The 10,491-nt window shown below is 37.7% G+C and overlaps 1 long non-coding RNA gene across 1 annotated transcript; it reads left to right on the forward strand.

Annotated features, from left to right (window-relative positions):
- Window positions 1-2,161: 2,161 nt before the first annotated feature.
- On the forward strand, window positions 2,162-4,547 carry LOC134733131 (uncharacterized). The gene is made up of 2 exons (XR_010116668.1): window positions 2,162-4,146; window positions 4,239-4,547. It is a non-coding gene; the product is annotated as an uncharacterized lncRNA (long non-coding RNA).
- The last annotated feature ends 5,944 nt before the right edge of the window (window positions 4,548-10,491 follow it).

The raw sequence follows: 10,491 nt of genomic DNA on the forward strand, positions 1-10,491 counted from the left end.
AAATAAGTCACTTATCTTTATCTTTTTGCACACTTTGTTACAAATATGCAAATAAGATAGGCGTACTTGCTACAAATAGGTACAGCAGGAATGTAATATGTTCAGAAAAGGCAAACTGGTTATTAAAACACATTAACAGGTAAGGAGTTTCTAATATTCTAAATACTAAAATTTTGCATATATATTTTGAAGTGTTTAAAATGGAAAAATAAAGAACCTTTAAAAAACCCAACAGTGTGGAATAAAGATAAACTTGTTGCACTCAAGGTACATTTCTACTTTGTACAGCAAGAAGCCAATACACTCAGTTGGATAAAAATGAGAGAAAAATTGTAAATATAGAGAGTTACATCTTATAGAGCTAAAGAGGAATAAAAAAAATAGTGTCTCTGAATAACTTTATGTATTTTCAACAGTTTAAGATATCAGAAACTTGGAAAATAAATATGATATATATAAATCATCAGTGATTATTTCCATTTCATTCCCCCCCAGCCCCCAGGATGCCACCCTGAATGTTTTATTTTCTCTAGGAAAGTAGAGTTCTCTTTGAGAGTTCTAGCCTGTGAACTCAGTATGTAAATGTGGCCATCAAGAAGACAGGACTGCCAAGAGAAAAGATTATGAATGTTTTTCTTTCTTAAAACCATTCACAGCGTTTCCTTTTCCAGTGCTTTACTCAGAGTTCTCCCCTTTTCCCAGCTCTGTTGAAAATGGCTTCAAAAGCAACACTGTAGTGGCTAAACCAATTGTACTGTGAAGTTGTTGAGATGCCATTTCATCTGAATCCTTTGTAAAAATTAGATTTTTAAGTAGGGGTGAATATCCTTTTGGGAGAGGGAATGGAAGGGTAGAAGAAGAGGGGGAAAGGAAAGAGCAGTATATATACATACATATATATATATATATATACACACACTCTTTGTGTTTGAAGGCCTCTGTGTCTTGGCTTCTCACTATGTTAAATCCCTATTATAAAACTTATCTTCACAAAGCCTATTATAGTATTCTGAGAACAAATTGGACCATGAATAACTTAGTTGGAAGTGTAGATTATTTTCTACTCAGGGGAAGTTAGAGATGACAACAGCTTAACTAAAAGAATAGTGATTAATCTTAAATAGATGGATTTCAAAGTTTCACTCTTGATAAAGAGTACCTTTGATATTTCCCCTCTTCAGAATCACGTTTCCACTCTCTTTGTATTAAGAATTGTCCTAGTGATTACACTCTCCCCCTAATACAGCTCAAACTGTAGATCATTTTTTTTTCCAGGTTGTTAATCTGTCAGAGAGGTGACCAGAAAGACACTCTACTTCCTGTTGGTTAAATCGATGATTCCAAAGTGGTACTAGGCTTAGATACAAAAGTCAATGATAAGAATATCTTGCATAAATCATAGCTTCTCACTTAGATAAAATTCTTATTTAAGATTTTTTAATTTGCTTAATGCCCTATAGCTTACAAAGCACTTTTTAAATCATAATTTTGTTTAATCCTTAGAATAATGTTATAAGATAAACAAAACTCATCAATCCCATTTTACCTGTGATTGCACACTGTGATTGAGCTAATACATGGAAGAATTGAGATACCAACTCAGATTTTGTAGCTTCTGTTTCAAGTGATTAAGCTGTAGCAACAGGCTTTTGAATTATTTTTGTGTTCTATATCCCTGAAGATCAAGATTTTGTATTAAAGAGCCAAGATTTTATACCTCACAAATTAAAAACTTAAAAGACATGACTGAAAAGAATTCTATTTACTTAAAAGTGAATTTTACCAGTTATTATTTTTCTTTCTATATATATGTTTAAAGGGCCTTTCAGAACTGACGGTTTTTTTTTTTTTTTTTTTTTTTTTTTTTTTTTTTTTTTTTTTTTGAGACAGAGTCTCGCTCTGTCACCCAGGCTGGAGTGCAGTGGCACAATCTCGGCTCACTGCAAGCTCCGCCTCCTGGGTTCACGCCATTCTCCTGCCTCAGCCTCTCCGAGTAGCTGGGACTACAGGCGCCCGCCACCACGCCCGGCTAATTTTTTTGTATTTTTAGTAGAGACGGGGTTTCACCGTGGTCTCGATCTCCTGACCTCGTGATCCGCCCGCCTCGGCCTCCCAAAGTGCTGGGATTACAAGCGTGAGCCACCGCGCCCGGCCAAGAACTGACGGTTTTAATTTCCAAAAGTTAAACATGGGAAGCTCTATATAAATTAAATAACTACCTGGAATTTAAACCATGTATATAAGAAACATAGATTCTATATTTCAAAATAAAATATAGCATAAGACTTTAGAAGCAGATTCTGCATATTAAGTAATTATTTGAGAACATGCCATTGATAAAGCTCTTGAGTGTTAGAGGTGAGGTTTCCCTTCAATTTTAAAAAACTTTTAAAATCTTTTAACATTTTAGCAAGTCTGGATAAACAAAGTCATATAGAACTACTTTTGTTCTCTTAGGCTTTTGCTTTTTGTGTTCAAAAAAAAGGTTTGCGGTTGGGCGCAGTGGCTCACGCCTGTAATCCCAGCACTTTGGGAGGCCGAGGCGGGCGGATCACGAGGTCAGGAGATCGAGACCATCCTGGTTAACACGGTGAAACCCCGTCTCTACTAAAAATACAAAAAATTAGCCGGGCGCAGTGGCGGGCGCCTGTAGTCCCAGCTACTCGGGGGGCTGAGGCAGGAGAATGGCGTGAACCCGGGAGGCGGAGCCTGCAGTGAGCCGAGATTGCGCCACTGCACTCCGGGATGGGCGAAAGAGCGAGACCCTGTCTCAAAAAAAAAAAAAAAAGGTTTGCAAAATACTCTGGGAATAATAAAAGGATTATTAACCTGACATTAATGTAACCTATCTAAACATTACAGAAATCAAGAAATACAAATAGATGACATTATTTTATTCTTCTTAGGTTTTTAATTATATTGCTTTAAACATGTAATGTGGGCAGTGTAGATGTTAATATGGAAATTCTTATTTTTTATTTCTTAAATTATATAAAATTAAATTAGTCATTTTATATATATTTAAATTAATGCTTTTGCCCTTGAATTATTCTAGCAGCCAGAAAAATCTAGTTAAGCTTGTTAGCATTAGACAAAATAAAAAAGTGTAGAGAAAAAGAAAAGCGACTGTTCTGGTATCAATAATGACATATTACAACCTTTTTTTGTACTAAAGTTTTTCTACAAAAACACGACATTAAACTAAGGATTGTTCATTTTGATGTGCGGGTTAATGTTCAAGTCTCCAAATACAAACTTCTAGTGTCTGCTCCACTTGTGTGCAAATTAGGAAATGCAAAAATAAGATCTCTTATATTGATAGCTATGTTTGTTTAGATAATCTTCAAAATTTTATAATTTCTTATATTACCAATCTCATTCATTTTGTTCATGTGTCTCTTTAACAGCTGTTCAAAACAAGTTTTCTTCCCTTCCTCATTCCTTCCTTCTGCCCTTCCTTCCCTTCCTTCTCTCTCTTCCCCTTCTCTTTTTTCTTCTTTCTTTCTTGTCCCTCTTCCCTATCCTTCCTTTTTTTCTTTCTCCTCTCTTTTCTTCCCTTCTTTCCTACGTTACTCATTAGTTTTTAGGTGTTTTTGTTTTAAAATGCAGGGCAGCTTGGGTTAAGGGGTTATCTAATGCAATATATTTTGCCAAACTGAGGTGCTGAACAATGAAACATTTCAGTTTAAACTTGCATCAAGTCAGAAAACCTTCAAGTACAGTATCAAGAGTTTTCTGACAATGAAACTCCAATACTGAATGATCAACTTTTAAAATGTTACAGATTCTGGCAGTTTCCCTCTTGCTATCTTTGTAGTCTTTCTAAGTCATCTAAACTATTGATTAGTTATGTTAACTTCTTGTGTTGCAAAGAAAAAGAGCATTTTTAGAAATCTGACAAGAAATTTTGTGAAATTGCTACACATAATTTGTATGTAAGTACATAAAAGCACAATACCAGCTAGCATTGAAAAATTTGAATAAAGATCAGAGATTTCTCACTTTTTTCCACCCCTGTCCAATATACTGTGGTATTAAATATTTAATATATGTTCATTCTTTCTCTTCCTCCCCCCAACCCCCACAAAGCTGTTATCAATCTGGACAGATGAATAAATTTTGGCAAAATAAGACTTGTTTAGAATGGTAAGAATTCTTCCTAATAAAGTTTTTAAGCAAGTCAATAGGCATAAAAATGTTCTGTATTCTTCTAAAAGTATGTATCCATGTCTATTTAGAAAATCATAATGCAGGGCCAGGCGTGGTGGCTCACGCCTGTAATCCCAGTACTTTGGGAGGCTGAGGCGGGCAGATCACCTGAGGTCGGGAGTTCAAGACCAGCCTGACCAACACGGACAAACTCCATCTCTACTAAAAATACAAAAATTAGCTGGGCATGGTGGCGCATGCCTGTAATCCTGGCTACTTGGGAGGCTGAGGCAGGAGAATCACTTGTACCTGGGAGGCGGAGGTTGCAGTGAGTCGAGATGGCACCATTGCACTCCAGCGTGGGCCACAAGAGCGAAACTCCATCTCAAAAAAGAAAATCACAATGGATAGTAAAACATTTGGTCAATGACTTGGGTATTGGTTTTTATTATACCAGATTTTTCTCTGTCTTTTAATATTGTGACTACAGTATATTCGAGTGCTGACAAATACAATTTGTGGTTATAGGATTTAATTTACCAGCAAAACCTAGAGCTGTTCTGTTTCTGGTGAGTATTGTCAGGTGTCTGCCGTTCATAGAATAAGCATAATTGACAGCCCTCTCTAATAGGCATGATGCATTTCTCTAAGTTGTTCACAGATGAATAAAACCAACTCCCTGCCATCACGGAATGATGTGCTAGGTTCTGGGAGGAAGTGTGGATTGGAATTTTAAAATCAAAACAAAACAGGGCCGGGCGCGGTGGCTCACGCTTGTAATCCCAGCACTTTGGGAGGCCGAGGCGGGCGAATCACGAGGTCAGGAGATCGAGACCACGGTGAAACCCCATCTCTACTAAAAAATACAAAAAATTAGCCAGACGTGGTGGCGGGCGCCTGTAGTCCCAGCTACTCGGAGAGGCTGAGGCAGGAGAATGGCGTGAACCCGGGAGGCAGAGCTTGCAGTGAGCCAAGATTGCGCCACTGCACTCCAGCCTGGGCGACAGAGCAAGACTCTGTCTCAAAAAAAAAAATAATAAAATAAAATAAAAAAGAAATCAAAACAAAACAGAAAAAAAAAAAGCTCAAGATTTGGTCCCAGCTCTCCAAGAAAGAGAAATTGGCATGTATACAAGTTTCTCTTCAGAATGATATGGTAAAGGTGTGAACAAGCAGCTGTAAAAATATGGAGAGGTCTAAAGAGAGCTGGAGAAAGTGGGGCTTGAAGAATGGGTAGGGCTGTGATAGACAGTTATGGGACCTTATTCCAGGTGGAAGGGAAAGGCAGAAATGTGAGACTATGCAGAATATTTCTTAGAAAATTATTTAATGAGGCCGGACGTGGTGGTGGCTCACATCTGTAATCCCAGCACTTTGGGAGGCCAAGGTGGATTACCTGAGGTCAGGAGTTCGAGACCACCTGGCCAATAAGGTGAAACCCCATCTCTACTAAAAATACAAAAATTAGCCAGGCGTGGTGGCACACGCCTGTATTCCCAGCTACTCGGGAGGCTGAGGCAGGAGAATGGCGTGAACCCAGGAGGTGGAGCTTGCAGTGAGCCAAGATGGCGCCACTGCACTCCAGCCTGGGCGGCAGAGCGAGACTCTGTCTCAAAAAAAAAAAAAAACAGAATTATTTAATGGATTCAAAATAAAGTTCCTAGGGCAATATGAGTCTGAATATTATCTACTTTAATAGGTTATTCTATAGCTTTATTCACTAAGGAAATACTATCATCATAAGTGCCATGAAAACATTTTACTAGTGATAAAACATTTAAAGAGTTAAAATTCAGTGAAGAGAAGCAAGTTTTAGAAATCTAGTATTTTGTTCCTAGATCTGGCTGCCTCTATGTGCCTCCATATCCTCCTCTGGATATATGTTCTCTTATTTGTGAAATAACATTTGCAATATGTTTAACATTTTAAACATATTAAAATGAAGACTTTTATGAAAAAGCAATCACTCTTTTTCAAAGATATTGCATGAGTCACTTCTTATGTGCCATATGTTGCCAGAGCCCCCTTAAAGAGTTACAAATAAGCACTGCATCTTAAACATGTACTTCCCTACTTCCCTCCTTACAGGCCAAGGATATGGAAATAAATCTTCAGTCTAAGTGAAGAAAAAAAAATTTTAACTCTGCCATTCCTTCAGAAGCCCTACATTAATACTTATGCAAGTGAATGAAAAGTTTAGAAATACATTTAAATATGTTTAAAGCCCACAGAGATATCTTGCAATCAGGAAGTATCAGCCAATTATACAAAGAACCTCAGAATCTTTGATAAAAAGATAGTAAAAGGCAAAGAAGCAGAGAAGCAGGAAATAAAGACACACTAAATACATTCTAGCAACATGAGAGTCATCCTGTAATAATCAAAATAGTAAACTAATAAAAAAGTTTCTGGTGATGTAAAGCACAAGAGCTCAGAACAAGGATGACTGTTATAAATGCCACTGTTCTTAATATTTAATCTTAAATCGAGTGGAAACTAAATCCTAGGCCTAAAGCTTGGAAATCCAGGCCTAAGTAATATTTTTTAGGGGAAATAGGTTGAAATATATTGAACATCAAATTAAAATAAAATTTGAAGCAAATAATGGGGATGAACCCAAAGGTTTGGGAGAGTAAAATAAACACTCATTTTTATTTTATTTTATTTTTTTGAGATGAGGTCTCACTCTGCCACTCAGGCTGAAGTGTAGTGTCGTGATCACAGCTCACTGCAGCCTCATACTCCAGGGCTCAAAAGATCCTCATCAGCCTCCTGAGTAGCTGGGACCACAGGCGTGTGCCACCATACATAGCTTTTTTTTTTCTTAATAGAGACGGAGTCTCACTCTGTCACCTAGGCTGGCCTTGAACTTCCAGGCTCAAGCAATCCTCCCACCTCAGCCTCCCAAAGTGCTGGGATTGCAGGTATAAGCCACTGTGCCCATCTAGAAACACTTGTTTTTATCTGTGGCTGGTTAATCAAGTTGGGAAAAGCACTGGCTAGTTGTTTGGAATCGTATATTCAATTTCGATTTAAGTTTGCTCTGCTATGTATCCTCAAACTATAGCTCTGCCCTAACAGAAGTCTTTTACTTATAGGCTTCTTTCAGTCAGTAAACAAAACTTTTGAGCACTCATATGGGGTGGGTTCTATTGAAAGAAATAGGTGTTGCAATTAAAAGAAAAAGCTGTCAAAGGTGTCACACCTCTTGCCCTCAAAGATGCAACAATATGCATATTTAAGACTCTACCTGGCCAGGCTCAGCGGCTCACGCCTGTAATCCCAACACTTTGGGGGGCCAAGGCGGATGGATCAGGAGGTCAGGAGATCGAGACCATCCTGGCTAACACAGTGAAACCCCATCTCTACTAAAAAATACAAAAAATTAGCTGGGCGTGGTGGCAGGCACCTGTAGTTCCAGCTACTTGGGAGGCTGAGGCAGGAGAATGGTGTGAACCCAGAAGGCAGAGCTTGCAGTGAGCAGAGATTGCGCCACTGCACTCCAGTCTGGGTGACAGAGCGAGACTCCGTCTCAAAAAAAAAAAAAAAAGAAAGACTCTATCCAAAATAAGTTATTGACATTGCCTTCAATACCCACTTAAGGACCACTTGTTTCCAAAGCTTTTTCTTTATAATTGCTACAGCTGTATATCAGATATCTGCAGTACCATAACTCTAAACTTGCCTATAGCACTTCAAACAACACAAAAGTGTATGCAAACAGAAGTGAAAATGATATGTAGAATAAAAAGTGAAAGTGCCCTTCCCGGAAGTGTGTATCCTTCCAGATTTCAGAGAGAAAGATGAATATTATGAATTGAAAGAAAGATGATAGACAGATGTAGTTAAGAGCATAGACTTTTAATCTAGACTGTCAAGGTTTGAGTCTCAGCTCTACCATTAATACTTCTACATATATGACCTCAGTTTTCTCATCTATAAAAGTGGGAATGACGACAGCACACAGGACATATCCCTAATCTGAAAATCCAAAATCCAAAATGCTCCAAAATTTGAAACTTTTTGAGCACCAACATGACACCGCAAGTGAAACATTTCATACCTGATCTTGTGATGTGTCACAGTCAAAACTTTGTTTCATGCACAAAATTATTTAAAATATTGTAAAATTTACCTTCAGGTTACTTGTATAAGTAAATGAATTTCATGTTTCAGACATGGGCCCCATCCACAAGATATCTCATTATGTATATGCAAATATTTCAAAATCCAAAAAGGTCTGAAATTCAAAACACTTCTGCTCTCTGGCATTTCAGGTAAGCTATCCTCAACCTATAGTATCTCATTAGGTTATTGTAAGGATTAGGTAAGTTTATATGTGAACTACTTAGAGTAGTGCTTTTCACACAGTAAGCATTTTATAGGGTTAAGGACTTTTTTTTTTTTTTTTTTTTTTTTTTTTGAGACAGAGTTTCGCTGTTGTTGCCCAGGCTGGAGTGCAATGGCGGGATCTCAGCTCACTGCAACGCCTCCTAGGTTCAAGCAATTCTCCTGTCTCAGCCTCCCGAGTAGCTGGGATTACAGGCATGCACCACCACACCCGGCTAATTTTGTATTTTTAGTAGAGACGGGGTTTCTCCATGTTGGCCAGGCTGGTCTCGAACTCCTGACCTCAGGTGATCCACCCACCTCGGCCTCCCAAAGTGCTGGGATTACAGGTGTGAGACACCACACCCGGCCAACTACTCTTATTATTGTGAATATACATGTATACTCAGGGTTTTCTTATAGGCAATGAGATTTTACTGTATGTATTTTATCATTTCACGATATGTCAGAGGGAATACATCAATAGATCTATTTTCGTTTTCGTAACAGCTATGTAACATCCCGCAGTAGGGTTGAATGAGAATTTATTTAACCTTTCTCTTGTTAATGGTCATGTAGGTTGCTTCCAGGTGCTTCCACTTTAAAGCAATTGCTAATATCTTATTTTGTCTTGGAATATAAAATAAGGGATGCAGAAAGGGGTATAATATATCCCACATTTTATAAATGATTAAAATGAGGCTCACAGAGGTTTACTAAGTTGCCTGAGGTCATATAGTCAGTAAGTAAGAGATTCTTATGTGCCATATGCTCCCAGATTCCCCTTAAAGAGTTACAAATAAGCACTGCATCTTAAACACGTATTTCCCCACCCCCCGCCTTACAGGCCAAGGATATGAAAATACATCTTCAGGCTAAGGGAAGAAAAAAAAATTTTTTAACTCCTAGAGGTTTCAGAAAAGAACCAGTTTAACACAGTTCCATGCTGTCTAACCTCAAATTTTCCCATTCGATGTAGAATAGTTTCACAAATACTGTGGTCCTTATGTCACAACAAGACATTCTTCTGCTTTCTGAAATAAGCACCAGGCAACTACAAGTTAATGTGCTGCCAAAGCGGGCATGAGTGAAGAGATATAAAGGAACATAATAAAAGATGGAATAAAATAGTAAGCCTGGCAATGTCTTAAGTGCTAAAGATAATCATAAAATTAAGATACCATGCAGCCACAAAAAAGAACGAGATCATGTCTTTTGCAGGAACATGGATGGAGCTGGAGGCCATTATCTTCAGCAAACTAACACAGGAACAGAAAACCAAACACTGCATGTTCTCACTTATAAGTGGGAGCTAAATGATGAGAACTTATGAACACAAAGAAAGAAACAACAGACACTAATGTCTACTTGATGGGGAGGGTGAGAGGAGGGAGTGGATCAGAAAAGATACTGGGCTTACTTAATTCCTGGGTGATGAAATAATCTGTACAACAAACTCCCATGACATCAGTTTACCTACGTAACCTATGTAACAAACCTTCACATGGTCCCCCAAAACTAAAGTTAAAAAAAAACTAAAAATGAAATTAAGACACCAATTTTAAATGCTTAAATGGTTTGAAATCAGGATAAATAAAATGTTGTGCTCTAAGAACATACAGTCCATTTATAACGTGATGTGGTTTCAGCCAAGTATAGTCCTTTCTCTGGACAATGACTACTGTATAACTACTTCAAAATGCACAGGGCTCATTGTGAGAATACCCTTTTAATAATTTATATTTCTAATTCTAGCAGTATTTGGAATCCAAAAACAGAGGAAATAATTTTTCTTAAATCCTTTATTATTAATTTTTTTTTATTGCTGGTCTTGCGACACTCCCATTATTGACTGGGAAAGTATAATGAAAAGACTAGAAGGCTGAACTCCAGAAATTTATTTTCTGCTAGATTATTTAATGACTTTAGGACTGAGGCAAATGACTTCCCCAAGTTAACATTTCTTCTTGTATAAAACAGGATTGTGTGTTTGCTTTGTTGGGAAAAAAGGTG

Source organism: Symphalangus syndactylus, chromosome 17 (assembly GCF_028878055.3).
Source record: "Symphalangus syndactylus isolate Jambi chromosome 17, NHGRI_mSymSyn1-v2.1_pri, whole genome shotgun sequence".
NCBI classification, from domain to species: Eukaryota; Metazoa; Chordata; class Mammalia; order Primates; family Hylobatidae; genus Symphalangus; species Symphalangus syndactylus.